The sequence below is a fragment of the Cervus elaphus genome, chromosome 33 (assembly GCF_910594005.1).
Source record: "Cervus elaphus chromosome 33, mCerEla1.1, whole genome shotgun sequence".
Taxonomy (NCBI): Eukaryota; Metazoa; Chordata; class Mammalia; order Artiodactyla; family Cervidae; genus Cervus; species Cervus elaphus.
The window spans coordinates 8,132,668-8,149,389 of NC_057847.1; the positions used below are offsets into that span (position 1 = coordinate 8,132,668).

Consider the following 16,722-nt stretch of genomic DNA (forward strand, 5'->3'; position numbering starts at 1 on the left):
AGGGTTCTGAATCACCTAACATAATCAACAAAATGTCAGGAAACAACTGAAAACCACTCTGGAAAATCACACCTTGAATGAGTGAAGACAACAGGTACCAGCATTGAGATAATTCAAATGTTGGAACAATTTCGTAAGGATTTTAATCAACCATCGTAAAAATGTTTTTAATGAGCAATTAAAATACATCTAGAAAAAAGAGAAAGAGAATCTTAATTTTCAATGAGCAATTAAAATACATCTAGAAAAAATAGAAGGAGAATCTTAACAAAGAAATAGAAGAGATTTTTAAAAAGAAGTAAAAGGAAATTATAAAACTGAAAAAAGCAGTAATTGAAATAAAACATCTCATTGAATGGGTTCAACAGTAGATTAAACAGGACAAAAGAAGGGTCAGTGAGCATAAAGTCAGATTATAGAATTTACTCAATCTTATCAAAGAGAAAATAGACTTTATATCTATAGTCTCAGAGAACTATGGGGCCACCAAAAAAAAAAAAACTCAACATTTGTGTCATCAAAGTTCTAGAATCAGAGGAGAAAAAATACAGTGCTGAAAAATGTTCAAAGACATAATGGAGGGAGTTCCCTGGTAGTCAAATGGTAAGTACTTGGTGCTGCCATGGCCTGGGGTTCAATCCCCAGTTGGAGAACTAAGATCCTGCAAGCCGTGTGCCAAGGCCAAAAAATCAATCGATCAATCTTGGTTTAAAAAAAAAAAAAAGGAAAATTTCAAAGTCTGGTGAAATACATAAGTCTACAGATTCAAGAAGCTGCTGCTAAGTTGCTTCAGTTGTGTCTGACTTTTTGCAATCCCACGGACATAGCCCACCAGGCTCCTCTGTTGATGGGACTCTCCAGGCAAGAATACTGAAGTGGGTTGCCATGCCCTCTTCCAAGGGATGTTCCTAACCCAGGGATCAAACCCACATCTCTTACCAGGTCTTTACCACTAGTGCCACTTTCAAGAAGCCTAGCAAACCCAAAGATGATTAAATCAAAGAAATACATAAGCAAACACAATATAATCAAATGTTTAAAAACTAAGGACAAAGAAAATATCTTGAAAGCAGCTACAGAGAAACTACCTATATATGACCAAGATTTGAATAACTATGGATTTCTCATCTCTTGGAGACCAAAAGGAAATGAAACAACATATTCCAGGTGCTGAAAGAAAAGACTTGTCAACCCTGAATTCTATAGCCAGTGAAAATATTGTTCAGGAATGAAAGGAAAATCAAGATATTGTCAGACAAAGCAAAACAGCATTTGTGGGCAGCAGACCTACCCTAAAGACTAAGGAAGTTCTCCAAACAGAAGAAAGCTTGAAACTTCAGGAAGGAACAACTTAATGGGCAAAAATAGGGGTAGATATCAGAATATCCTTATCCTTGTGAGTTTATAATATCTACAGGCAAAAATCTTGACAAACCCCATTTCTTATACAAAAAATTAAAAACCAGATCATGAGGAATTCCCTGGCAGTCCAATGGTTAGGACTTCGTACTTTCACTGCCAAGGACTCAGATTTGATCCCTGGTCAGGGAACTAAGTTACTGCAAGCCACGTGGTATGGCCAAAGTTTTTTTAAAAAAACTCATGGATTTAAATCTTACATAAAATTATAAAACTTCTAAAAGAAAACATAAGTTTGATTGAACTATATGAGAAGGATATGAGACTGGCACGCAATAAACTATAAAGTAACATTAAACATTAATGCAGGAAGCAGTAAACTTTTTCTTTAAAATCCAGATAGCAAATATTTTAGGCTTACAAGTAGTCTTTGATATACTCTTTTCAGTGTAAAAGCAGCTAAATACAGCCAAAGGCAACACATAAACAAACTGGCAGATGGAGTAAACAAACATGGTTATGTCCATAGAATTATCTGCAGTAGCAGGCATCCAGCCCAGAGTCATAGTTTGCCAAGCCCTGCTCTAATTAGTAAATATATATTTCATCATGAATATGAGTTAGAAATTGTTAAATTACTTCATGTGCATTCTAAAATTGAGCAAACACGTAAATATATTGTGGATGAAAGCCAAGTTTCTCACAGTCTGAAAAAGCAGCATGAATATGGACTGAAAAGATACTTATGTGCACATATATGTACACATTCACACATATATTTCCAGCTATGTCCACCTGAGAAGCCTTAGAAGAAACGACATCCTAGTAGCAGTAAGAACATCTAGTGCCCCGATCTTGGTTTTGTTACTATGATTGTAGAGCTGGAGCTGAGAAAGTACAAGATGGAACACCATGCTACGTGTGTGTCTGTTAGTTGCTCAGTTCTTCTGATTCTTGGTGACCCCTCAAAACAGTCAGATCATGTCAAAAGGACACAGAAGACCACTTGAAGAGGCTCTCACCAGTCGAAACTGGGGCAGGGCGCTCCCTGGCTGCCCGGTGGTTAGGGCCCCAGGCTTCTGCCGCAGGGGCACAGGTTCGATCCCTGTTCAGGGAACTGAGATCTGACATGCCACGCTGCACAGCCAAAAACAAGCAAGCAAGCAAAAAAAACCCGATAACAACAACAATACAAAAACCTGGGATAATTTAAGCATCAAAATAAAAACAGTGGATGAAAACCCAGAGGATAGAAGAATCCATGAGTACGTGATAACATAAATGAATAAGAATAAATGGCAAGGGAAAGGGAAAGCTCTTCCTCTCAGTAGAATGCCAGCTAACACATGTAGAAGGAATGATGGGGTTAGAAAAAGATCTTTTGACAACCACTATCATAATTATTTCAGACATACATATCAATGGATTCTAAGAAGAACAGGATACTTATATAGTTTCAAAGTTTCTCTCCTTAAGTTCTTTATTAATTGCAAAGGAACTTTACAGGGGAGAAATCTAGAGGACAACACTATACCCAAATTATCAAAGTTATAGTAAACCCCTTAATATCTGAGATGCACTAAGAACACACTACTTTTGTGTTATTCTTGACAACTCCAACTAACCATGAAGGCCACCCCAAATGAGGGACACTCTACTAAATAAATATTCTATGCTCCTGGAAAAAGAAAAGGCCACAAAAGACAAAGACTAAGCAACTGCTCCAGATTAAAAGAGACTCAAAGAGACATGACAATTAATTGCAATGTGTGATTCTCAATTAAATCCCGGACCAGGAGGAAAATCTTTTTTTTTTTCTTATAAAAAACATTAGTGAGAGAATTGGCAAAATTTGAATTAGGTGTGATATTAGATAAGAGCAGTTCTCAATTTAAGATAATTGTTACAATAAATAACTAATAAGAACCTACTGTATACACAGGGAATTCTAGTTAATATTCTGTAATAACCTACACGGGAAAAGAATCTAAAAAGAAATGGGATATATGTATATGTGTTCACTTTGCTCTACACGTGAAACTAACACAACACTGTAAACCAGCTATATTCCAATAAAATTTTTAAGTAAAATAATTATTATATAAGACAGTATCTTTTGTTTTTAGGATATACACTGAAGTATTTGGGGGAAAGTGGAGATTACAAAGACCCTAACTTATTCAGAAAATTATATATATATATAGTATTATATATTATATAATATATAAATATCAGTATCCACTGTCACTCAAAAGATTGTTCATCTACAGGCAATGTTATATAATACAATATACTAACTATATGGGCTTCCCTGGTGGCTCAGACAGTAGAGAATCCACCTGCAATGTGGGAGACCTAGCTTCGATCCCTGGGTTGGGAAGTTCCCCTGGAGAAGGGAACAGCTACTCACTCCAGTATTCTGGCCTGGAGAATTCCATGGACAGAGAAGCCGGGTGGGCTACAGTCCATGGGGTCATAAAGAGTCAGACACGACTGAGCAACTTTCACTTCATGTCACTTCAACATACTATATAGTATTATATAATTATTTAATATAATATATAATATTACAGAGACGGGGGGAGAGAGGAAATGAGGATGATAAAATGAACATAATAAAATATATGAGAAAATGGGTTGATCGTATTTGTACTATTTAAACTTTTTATTCAGAAAGAATTTCAGGTAGAGAAAAGCTAAAGTGAATTTAAAAACAGCTTACTGCTCTGTATTTTCTTGAACACTGCTAACTGGTTTCTGGATGTTTTTACACTTTTCCTCCAAATCACAGAATCTCTCCTCCCAAAGACTGAATAACTGGTAAAGTTCCTGTAAGAAAGGTGTGGGGAGGGAAAAGATTGAAATTATAATGGTTAAACTTTTTACTCCATACTGATATAAAGTATTTTCCCATAGGTGAGAATGATGCACATTACTAATAAGAGATCTTTAACTCCACCTCTCTGAGGAAGGTAGTAGAAGTGATGTTAAAGGAATAATCATATTACAGGCATTTTTTTAAAGTAAATAATTAGCAAACTTTTAAATTAGCAAGCTACTTTAACTATAAGTAACAAGTTACTTTCAGTGTACCTCAGAACTAACCAAATTTACCAAAAAAAGAACCATTTTGACAGATACACATAGTTGCTTCCTAACTGATAACACTACTAGAAGGAAAAGTAATGCTGAAAATCCAATGAGTCAAGCAGTTCAGGGTTTCCCTGGTGGCTCAGAGGATAAAGCGTCTTCCTGCAGTTCGGGAGACCCGGGTTCGATCCCTGGGTTGGGAAGACCTCCTGGAGAAGGAAATGGCAACCCACTCCAGTATTCTTGCCTGGAGAATCCCATGGACAGAGAAGCCCGGCGATCTACAGTCCACAGGGTCCCAAAGAGTTGAGCATGACTGAGCGACTTCACTTTTCTTTCTAATATAGCTGAAACATTTTATAGAACCTAGTTGGATCATTTTAATGTCAAAAGAGCTTATCATTTTCTCATATGTGGCATCTTGAAACACATCTCTGAATAACACAGCAGCTGACAATACACATTTAACCTGTTGATTTTGAGTAAAATGTCAGTATTTCTGCTAATCTCAAAGTAGAGGGAAATGCAAGTATTAGATTTATCTACATGTAAACAGGTTTGTCAGTGCTAACCTCAAGTTCTAGAATATCTAAGAAACAGCTCAGTTAGTAAACCAGAGAAGTCAAGTCACTCATGCTAAAATACTTCTCACATCATAGGTGTTCGTCAGAATATATACCTAAAAAGATCTAGACAGGTTTAAGGCAAACACTCTATGAAGAGGTATAAGAAATTGCTGCAATTTCAAATTTCAAGAATATGTTCTAGAAACATACAGAAAAGTTCCTCCAAAAATGGATTCCTTTCAGGCAGTATAATCACTACCATAGCTAGAAGGGGATCTAAATATTATCAGATGTTCTCAAGGACTCAGTTTCCTCATTAGAAAACTGAGCTAGTAATAGAACCTCTATCTGTGCTGGTGGGAGGAATAAATACATAGTGAGTTGCTCAATAAATGTTAACTATTACTTGTACGAATTTCAATATTAACCTTTTGTGTGAAAAGTTTTATGCTTATCAGTTAGGAAAACAATCTTATCTTAAAGTTGCTTTAATTTTTTTTTTTTTTCATTCCATCCAAGAGGGGTGTTTTTGTTTTGGTTGGTTTGGTTCCTTTGGTTGCAGTAAGCAGCTCGTGGGATCTTAGTTCCCTGGCCAGGGATTGAACCCGGGCCGCAACAGTAAAAGCGTGGCGGCCGAAGCACTATACCACCCCAGAATTCTCTCAAGAGGTTATTAAATGATTACACATGATAACACATGATTCACAAGCTTCACTCCCATCTATAACTTTACATGGCACCATAACTCAAGTTATGTATATTGCATAGGATGTGCCAACAATCATATTAGTAACCTAAAAACTCCATGACTTTGCTTGGGTGACCTTTTTAGCTGTGAACACCAGGTCATAACACAGTAACTGTTAGTTCAACTACACCAAGCTTCCTGAAGACAAGGGCTTCTCCACCCAAGCAGGCTGTGAATAAATTCGGAACCCAGCATCACCCTGAAGAAAATCTGACTTCACACTGTTGGGGTAGTTTACCAAAATGGCTTCAGGGCAGACTGTTTTTAAAAAGACACATTTATTCAGTGTCATGATCAGACTATTACATTTAGCAATCAACAGAATAGGTGCAAAAAAATAAAATCTACATTAAAACCTTCTGTTGGAACACTTTACACTTTCCACAGAACAGAAACTAAAATAAACTGTTACACAATCAGTTACAAATATAGTCCTCAAGTTTTTCTGCCCGTACACTTAGGTATTGTCTAAAACGTGTCTTCTTTGAAGCAGCTAGGCTCTGCCAGCACTGTTCTTGGCTGAGTTCATAAATCTATTACAACCTATAGCTTTCCCTGTCACTTCTCTGGCTCTCGTCTCCTGTTAAGCTTTGCTTCCTTCTGCCACAACTACAGCTACTGCTGCTGCCGGAACCACGCGAGTCACCTGGGTTATAACGTAGATACAAGCTCACTTTAGATGTTGTAATCATTTTCTTCTAATTGTACTCCCAATGTTATATTTCTGCAGCTTCATCTTTCTTCTCGATATGAAGAAAGGACTGTCTTGTCTCACTGCACTGCACTCTGAATGTAGAAATCATCAAATATTAACTGATCAAGAAAAGTACTCTTGATTATTTCACGTTAATTACTGTTATAAGCAAAAGTGCTGACAGTATTTTCAGGTTTCTAATTTAGTTATATAGCATTCAGTCTGTAACAGGGATCTAAAGATCATGAAGCTTTCTTTTTACACTCAAATCACCTATATACCTGTGAATGGATTTTCTTTGCTTTCTTCACCTCTTTAGTTTTCACACAGCTTCTGTGTTTCAGCCAAGGAAGAAACTGTTTTTTCTTTTAGTTCATGTAGATTGTTACACAGTGTACCAAGAAAGCCATCCATTTCCTTATTCTGATCTTCTATCTTTGAAGAGAAAAGAAACAATTTCTTTTCTTTCTTTTCTTAAATGTCCTAGGGGCTTCCCTGGTGGCTCAGTGGGAAAGAATCCACCTGCCAATGCAGGAAGACACAGATTCGATCCCTGATCCAGGAAGATTCCACAAGCTGCGGAGCAACTGAGCCTACAAGTCATAACTATTGAGCCTGTGCTCTCGAGCCCAGAGGCCCAGCTACTGAGCCAGCATGCTTCCACAACTGAAGCCCAGGCGCCCTAGAGCCTGTGCTCCAAAGTAAGAAGGGCATCACGATGAGAAGTCTGCACACCACAACTAAAGAGCAGCCCCTGCTCACCGCAACTGGAGAAAAGAGCCCTTGCAGTAACAAAGACACAGCACAGCCAAAAAAATATATATTTTTTTCTTAGATGTTCTAAGTTTATTTTTTATTTTTACTTTTTGAATACATATAAAATAGAAAAGGTAGAAAACAGTATTGCAGAGAAAAGTCCCTTCCTTTCCCCTCCAGCCCCTAGAACCCCAGTCCCACGGCCACCTCTGAAAGGGGATTGTTACCATTTTTAAACACATCTAGAGGTATTTTGGAGCTTCCCAGGTGGCCCTAGTCATAAAGAACCCATCTGACAATGCAGGAGATGTGGGTTTGATCCCTGGGTCAAGAAGATTGCCTGGAGGAGGGCATGGCAACCCACTCCAGTATTCTTGCCTGGAGAATCCCACTGACAGAGGAGCCTGGCAGGCTACTGTCCATAGGGTCGCCAAGAGTCAGACATGACTGAAGTGACTTAGCATGCACACAGAGGTATTTTATTCATATTTACGCAAGTATGCATACATATGTATGTTCTAAAAGAGCCTCCCTCGGGAAGAAGAGGCAGCCACCTGGCGTGTGTTTGGAAGCCTCTATTTGGAAGGAACAGTTTCGCTTACACAATGGGAGACCTCCAGATCTGCTCAGGGGACCGAAGTTCCAGAGGCTGGGCCGTAGGGAGTAGCCCCAAACTCACAGAGAAAGGCAGAGCCACCTCCACACATCCCCTCTGTCCCCTTTGCTCTGTAGGAGAGCTCTAGTGAGCCTAGGTATATCAGGAACATTCTTGGCTTTTAAGGGAACACACTCTGTGTATGAACTTGCATACCCGACCTAGGGGCCACAGAGCACCTGTTTCACTCCAGTGGGCCCTGAAGCGGTGCAGCCTAGCAAGAGCTTGAAAATCTGTCCAGTTGCTCTTTTCATACCTCTGACAGAGCTAGCTTTGCTCCACCCTTTGGCAGTGTGGAGGGAAGACGGCCCAACCCCCTCCCCAAGGGGACACGGGGCCTACTTTGAGAGGAAAGGCCCCTTGAGGACCTGAGCGCACGAAGGCACCCAGTCATGTCAAATACAGTCCTGCTGCTTGCTTCTTCATGGGCAGTACTGCTATCAGCTAGGAATGTCTTTGCAAGGATGGCAACGGGAAGGGGAGATACACAGCCCTGCCTCTGGCACTTCAGTCCTCTGAGCAGAACTGGAGGTCTCCTGTTGTATAAGGGAACCTGTTCCTTCCAAATACAGGCTTGCAAACACACACCGGGTGACTGCCTCTTCTTTCCTGAAGGAGGCGCGCTTTCCCCGCATCCTGCGAACTCCGCGTCCCAGCTTGCTGGAAAAGGGCTTCTTGGAGGTCCTTTCTCAGGGGCAGTTTCCTCTGAGACTGGGGCCGTAGGGAGGGGCCCCACACTCACAGGGAAAGGCAGAGCCACCTTCACATATCTGTTCCATCCCCTTTGCTCTGAAAACAGCTCTAGTGAGTTTAGGACTGTCAGGAAAAGTCTTGGCTCCTACGGGGACACACCCTGTGTGTGAACCTACATACCAGGCCTAGGGGCCACAGGGCGCCTGTTTCTCTAGGAGGCGCCTGAAGCAGTGTGGCCTAGCAACAGCTGGTGAGCCTAGGTCTGTCTGGAACATTCTTGGATCATGCGGGGATAACACCCTGTGCGCACCCCTGGATACTGGACCTAGGGGCCAAAATTTGCATGTCCCTCTGGGGAGCCCTAACACGGTGTGACCTACCAACTGCTTGAAAAATCCATCCCATTGCTGTTTTCCTCCTTCTGACAGAGCTAGCTTTGCTCCTCGCTTTGGGATATCTCCAGCAAGGGGCTGGTCCATAACTCCTCGCCTGGGGCCCATTGAATGTGCAAGATGCCCTCGACCAGGTGACCCCATCATGGCCCCTGGCCCCCTCAGACACACTCCTGCAGCCTTCTTCCTCATGGGCAGCACCGCTCTGACCCAGGAATGTGTTTGCAAGGCTCGGAATGTGCAGGGAGACACACGGCCCTGACTCTGGAATTGAGGCCCTTGGAGCAGGCCTGCAGGTCTGACGTCTGAGAAGCAAAACACTTGCTGCAAATAGAGGCCTGAAAACACACTCTCTGTGGATGCCTTTCCTTCCTCCAAGGAAGATAGCTTTCCCAGTCTCCTGCGTGCTGACTGTCACACAGCTGGAATGCGCTTGCATGGAGGTCATGATTCAGTGGCAATGACCCCTGAGGCCCTGTGTCCAGGTAGTGCTCCCACACTCAACAGGCAAATCAAAGCAACTTCCAAATGAGTATTGGAGTTTCAGGTTCAATATTAGTCTTTCCAATGTATATTCAGACCTGATTTCCTTTAGGATGGAGTGGTTGGGTCTCCTCATAGTCTAAGAAACCTTTGGGCATCTTCTTCAACACCACAGTTCAAAAGCATCAAATCTTTGGCTGTCAACTTTCTTTATAGTCCATCTTTCACATCCATACATGACATATGGAAAACCATAGCCTTGACTAGACAGATCTTTGTTGGCAAAGCAACATCTCAACTTTTTAATATGCTGTCTAGTTTGGTCAACACTTTCCTTCTAAGTCGTAAGCATCTTTTAATTTCATGGTTGCAGTCACCATCTGCAGTGATTTCCAAGCCCCCAAAATAAAGTCTGCCACTCTTTCCACTGTTTTCCCATCTATTTGCCATGAAGTGATGGGACTGGATGCAATGACCTTAGTTTTCTGAATGCTGAGCTTTAAGCTAACCTTTTCACTCTCTTCTTTCACTTGCATCAAGAGGCTCTTTAGTTCTTCACTTTCTGCCATAAGGGTGGTGTCATCTGCATATCTGAAGTTATTGATATTTCTCCCTGCAATCTTGATTCCAGCTTGTGCTTCACCCAGCCCAGCGTTTCTCACAATGTACTCTGCATATAAGTTAAATAAGCAGGGTGCCAATATACAGCCTTGACATATTCCTTTTCCTATTTGGAACCAGTCTGTTGTTCCAGGTCCAGTTCTAACTGTTCCTTCCTGACCTGCACACAGATTTCTCAAGAGGCAGGTCAGGTGGTCTGGTATTCCCATCTCTTTCAGAAATTTCCCCAGTTTATTGTGATACACGCAGTCAAAGGCTGTGGCATAGTCAATAAAGCAGAAATAGATGTTTTTCTGGAACTCTCTTGCTTTTTCAATGATCCAGTGGATGTTGGCAATTTGATCTCTGATTCCTCTGCCTTTTCTAAATCCATCTTGAACATTTGGAAGTTCACGGTTGACGTATTGCTGAAGCCTGGTTTGGAGAATTTTGAGCATTACTTTAACTAGAGTGTGAGATGAGTCCAATTGTGCGGCAGTTTGAACATTCTTTGTCATTGCCTTTCTTTGGGACTGGAATGAAAACTGACCTAACAACCTAGATGTCTTCAATTGCATATGCTAAAAGAACTTGCTTTGCAGTTTCCAAGGGAAAAAAGTTTCATTTTAACCAATTTTCTCTGAAGTCCAAGGAATATCATGGCCATCCTGCATCAAAAAGTCATCTTTCCTTTATGTAGTCATAGTTTCATGCCTAAATTATAGACCAACTCATGCTCAAATTGACTCTGCTATCAGGGGCAGATCAGCTGATAAACAGCTTGGATTGTCCCTCTGGAGGGAAGTGAGACCTTGGTCCCATGAGAAGAATCTGAGGTCTTAAGGCTTAAGGGAATTTGCAGGAGTGGGGAAAGCTTGGTCCATCCTACCTGTACCATAATCTTAAATAATGCTTATTTACTTTACCGAAGTAAAAAACAGATGATAAAAACAAATATAAATCACTGAAAGGTAAAGAAATTCATCATCTGTGATCAAAAGCTGCATTCTAAGAAAACTTTGTTCTCTTAACCTAGAGAGGAGACTAAATTCCAGTCTGGTACCAGCTTACCAGATAACAAACAAAAAATTGTTTACAGGTAAGCTTAGAAAAGTCTTTTCCACATATAATTTGAAATGGCAGTATTTTTGCAAAGGCACCAGTGTGAAACCATAGAAGGCATGTTTAAAACCTGATTAGATAGAAATTGACAAAGTAGTCTGGTCACTGCTGTGACTTGAAACACTTTAATATGATAACTAGAATTATAACTGACAGCATTTTACCAGGACATATCAGATTTTCATGGATGTCACATAATTTCTAGGATACCTATATTAGTAACTGAAGGAGTCTTTGGGCCTAGAAAAGAAAACAACAGTCTCAAAGGCCCTTGCTGAATCATCTAACTTCGGAGAAAACAAAACCGAAATTTAGGTCCTGCCCTGAGGCTCCAGGCCGGTTGTATCTATCTGGGACTCCTCACCCCATGCCCAACTACAAATGCCATCTCTCTCTCCTTCTTTTCTGCCTTGGCCCAAACTATACCTTACAGTAACATCCACCATATAATATAACTTGGGAAGATTCATCACTCTTTCTGACAGCACTTCCCATGTAGTTTAACTTGCCAAATGAATTCAGATTGTTTAATATCTCTCTTTGGGATGCTTTCAGAGGGGCCCTCTGAAGCATCCCAAAGTTAGCTAGAAGTCAATTATTTAGGAAGGTTTGTTCACAAATATCAAAAGGGTTTATAACAGTCAAGTAGGATCACATAAGTCACCGTGAAACAATACTGATCCACTTAGCCAAAGTTAACAAAAGATTTCAAAAGTAAACCTAGAACAGATCACATAAGAGGTATAAAGAAACTTAAAATCCATTAGCAAAGGCAGTTCAACATCTCAAGAAAACTTGTACTAGGCACAAGACTCTTTTCTGGGGGTCCACTTTCCATCAAACCTCCTTATCCCATTCTGTACCCATTCCTTTGCTTCTCCCATCCTGAAACTGCCACCTGTAAGTCAGAACTACTTCGTTTTCCTTCATCAAATGCAATTTCATTTCTCATACCTTCTTTAATAACAAGTCGTACATTTCCTTAAGCAACCAAGAACTGACTTTTATATTGGCATTCTATAGATTGGTGAACATACGTATCAGTGATAATATCTAAAAAAAAAAAAAAAATTGCTTTCTTACACTGAACATCTCAGGATGGCACCAGACACTATTCATGGATAGTCAAAAATCTCTTTAGTTTCTGTGTAAGAGGAAGGTCCTGTCAAGTAGTGAACGTTTCAGAACCTTAATTTATTTGGAAATGACCTAGCTATTCAATACACTGTCATCACTTAGTTTAGCACAATGATAGAAACTCAGGTAACCAAAATCTAGAGAAACTATTGTAAGTTCAGTTCAGTTCAGTTGCTCAGTCGTGTCTGACTCTTTGTGACCATGTGGACTGCAGGACGCCAGGCTTCCCTGTCCATCACCAACTCCAGGGGCTTGCTCAAACTCACGTCCATCGAGTCAGTGATGCAATCCAACCATCTTATCCTATGTCGTCCCCTTTTCCTCTGCCTTCAATCTAGACTATTACAGACAGGTATTTTAGAGTATAATTATTGTTAATAGTTTATCTAAAAGCTCATATCACATTTACATTTTTTAGAAGTTTTTTGTTGTTGTTTTTAGAGGTACTTTCTTTGTTGACAAGCTTGTGACAGATATAACAATATAGCAATTTTTTAACTTATAATAAACCTGCTGCTGCTGCTGCTGCTAAGTCGCTTCAGTCGTGTCCGACTCTTAGCGACCCCGTGGACTGCAGCCCACCAGGCTCCTCCGTCCATGGGATTTTCCAGGCAAGAGTAGTGGAGTAGGTTGCCATTGCCTTCTCCGTATAATAAACCTAGGCACTATGAATATTTTGTGCTTAATGTTAATGACTCCTAGACATGTCTATAGTAGAGTAGAGAGAAAAAAAAAATACTAGATATTTAATATTGACTATTTCCCAGTTCATGTGAATCTGAAATTCATTTAGGTCAATTTTTTCTTGTATATACAACTGTCTGATTTGTAAGGGCTTCCTTTTCTTTAGACCATTTAAATAAGAACTCACAGCTTCAGCAGTATTATCAAAAAGCAGAAGATTCACACTAGGACATACATAAATCCAGACAGACAGACAGAGATCTTCTAGTTTTCCACCTGAGATTTAAAGTATTTCTTTGAGTCCTCTTTTTTTTGGGGGGGGGCGGGGGGAGGTGGGCAAGAATACTGGAGTGGGTTGCCATTCTCTTCTCCAGGAGATCTTCCCCATCTAGGGATCAAACCCTGGTCTCCCACACTGTAGGTAGACGCTTTACCATCTGAGCCACCAGGGAAGTCCTTCAAGGCCCTGGAAACAGTTAACTTCAAGTTTTGCCTTAGGCAGGCCTTTGTAACAAGCTAATTGTTTTGAATTGCATATGCAAAAGAACCAGCTTTGTTGGACCAATTTTCTCTGGTTCTATAGAATATCACGGCCGTCCTAGGTCAGGTCATCTTTCCTTTCTGTCAGTCAGTTCAGTTCAGTCGCTCAGTCGTGTCCGACGCTTCCTTTTTGTAGTCATAGTTTTATCCCTAAATTGTAGACAGATCAGCTGATAAAAATCTTGGATTGTCTCTGAGGGGTGGATTTGCTCGCCATCGTGTTTCACCTGGGCAGTAGCGAGGCCGGGGGGCCTCTCCTGGAAGTGGGCATGGGGGCGGGGTGCTCCCGGGTGCGCCTCCGGGCAGGAGGGCCAGGGAAACGGAGAGAACTGCTCTGCCACGTGGCTCACAGTTTCGGCTTTTATGGTCATTGGGTTCCTTTCTGGCTTGTCTCTTGCCAGTCTTTCTGAATTGGGATCCTTCCTGGGGGCACACGCATCACTCAGCCGAGATGGATTCCCGAGAAGGGGATCCTGGGAAGTTGGTAGGACCTCTGGATTGGAGTCTCCCATCTCTTTTTGACCTCTCCAGAATCCTGGTTGGTGGTAGCTTGTGAGTTCCTTGTTCGTTACCAGAACCTCCTGTTGTAAGATGACTCCTGCAAGTGTTTTCTCTTCTCTGTTGCCTGGCAAGGGTGGGTGTTCAGTGGTTCATTTAACAGTTTGTCTTGTGGTTCTCTTGAATAAGGTCCTTCACAGAGTAAATGTATAAAATTGTAAAAGTAAATGTTTTAAATAATTTATATTCACAATTTGGTAAGTTGGCTTTTTTGTTGTGTGTTAGAACTCATCACCAGACCAAAGGCCATGTAGATCTTTTGTTGTTTTATAAAATTTTATAGTTTTTTAAATTGAATTACGGTGTTAGTTGCAAGGTTTGTGTTTCTGTTCATTTCATTCCTTTTTTTTTTTTTAACACTTATTTTTAGTTGATTGATCATTGCTTTACAATATTGGTTTGATTGATTATACATCAACATGAGTTAACCATAGATGTATGTGTGTCCCCTCACTCTTGAATCTCCCTCCCACGTCCCGCCCATTCCCACCTCTCCAGGTTATTACAGAGCCCCAGTTTGAGTTCCCTGAGTCAGACAGCAAATGCCCACTGGTTGTCTAGTTACCAAGGTTGGTGTCCATGCATCCGTGCTGCTCTCCCCATTCATCTCACCCTCTCCCTCTTGTTCCCCATCCTTGTCTGTAAGTCTGTTCTCTATGTCTGCATCTCCACTGCTGCTGCGTGAACAGATTCGTCAGGACCATCCTTCCAGAGTTTTTCTCTTTCTGACTGACTTCCCTGTTTAATACGCTCTAGGTTCATCCACTTCATTGGAACTGACTCAAATGTGTTCCTTTTTATGGCTGCATTCCATACAGGCTCTGATTGTTCCTTAGCCATGTTTTGAGGAGGGTCATGGAGCTGTTCTGCTGCATTTGGGTTTGGGCTTCCAGTCTGAGCGCTCGCCGCAGAGCTGCTTCTGGGTGAGCCCTCTGGGCTGTGTGAGCGCGGGGCTGCCCGCTCTTCTCCGGCGGCCCACAGGGGGCGCCAAAGCCCCCTGTGACCCGCGGGCGCAGGACGCTTTACCTTCAGACTGGGCTCGGTGACCAGCTGGTGGGAGCTTTCTCTCCTCAGGGCCGTCAGGGCTGTCAGGGCTCTGGCTTCTGGATAATGGGGCTGCGTCCAGGCTGAGAGGAGCGGGCTTGCCTCAGTGCCCGCCAGCAGGGAGGCGCTGCAAGAGGGAAAAATGAGGACGAAGTAGGCGTTTCCTGTGTCCAGCTGAGCACTGACCTGAGGTCCATCTCAGGACTCCAGGGGAAAGAGCTCCATGTGCAAAATGGCAGGTTTTCAGTTAGATTTCTGTTAGATGGTCTAGAGAATGGCCAGGGATGTTCTTCAGTGTAGGTGGCTGGTTTTCCTGTCACTGTTTCTTGAGAAGACTGTCCTTTCCTCTTCACTCCTTCACGGTTTGATTTTCATGAACTGACCACGTACAAGTGGGTTCATTCCTGGGCTCTCTATTCTTTCCTCGAGTCCTTGTGTCTGTGTTGGTGCCAGCTCCTCACTGTGGTGGTTACTACAGCTCCGTGAGTAGGAAGAGGAAGATGCCTTCAGCTGTGTTCTTCTTTCTCAGAGTCTTTTTGGTTGTTTAAGGTCCTGTTCAATATTAGCAGCCTAATATTAGGAATATTTCTATTTCTGTGAGAAATGCCATTGAATATTATTTTGTGATTGCAGTCAGTGTATTTGTTGATGGCTTTGGTTGGACTTAACAGAAGCAGAAGATATTAAGAAGAGTTGGCAAGAATAAACAGAAGAACTATACAAAAAAGATCTTCATAACCCAGATAACCACAATGGTGTAATCACTCACCTAGAGTCAGACATCCTGGAATTCGAAGTCAAGTGGGCCTTAGGAAGCATCACTAGGAACAAAGCTAGTGGAGGTAATGGGATTCCAGCTGAGCTATTTCAAATCCTAAAAGATGGTGCTATGAAAGTGCTATACTCAATATGCCAGCAAATTTGGAAAACTCAAAAGTGGCCACAGGACCAGAAAAGGTTAGTTTCCATTCCAATCCCAAAGAAAGACAATGCTAAAGAGTGTTCAAACTACTGCACAATTACACTCATCTCACATACTAGCAAAGTAATGCTCAAATTTCTCCAAGCCAGGCTTCAACAGTATGTGAACTGTGAACTTCCGGATGTTCAAGCTCAGTTTAGAAAAGGCAGAGGAACCAGAGATCAAATTGCCAACATCTGCTGGATAATTGAAAAAGCAAGAGAGTCCCAGAAAAATATCTACTTCTGCTTCATTGACTATGCCAGAGTCTTTGATTGTGTGGATCACACCAAACTGTGGAAAATTCTTCAAGAGATGGGAATACCAGATGCCTTCTGAGAAACCTGTATGCAGGTCAGGAAACAACAGCTAGAACTGGACATGGAACAACAGACTGGTTCCAAATAGGGAAAGGAGTACATCGAGGCTGTATATTGTCACCCTGCTCATTTAACTTACATGCAGAGTACATCATGCAAAATGCTGGGCTGGATGAAGCACAAGTTGGAATCAGGATCACTGGGAGAAGTATCATTAACCTCAGATATGCAGACACCACCCTTATGGCAGAAAGCGAAGAACTAAAGAGCCTCTTGAAGAAAGTGAAAGAGGAAAGTGAAAAAATTGGCTTAAAGCTCAA

General features: G+C 41.5%; 1 pseudogene; it reads right to left on the reverse strand.

Moving 5' to 3' along the window:
• The window catches only part of LOC122688280, a 28,465-nt pseudogene extending 13,147 nt beyond the window's left edge, over positions 1-15,318 (reverse strand).
• Between the last annotated feature and the right edge of the window lie 1,404 nt (positions 15,319-16,722).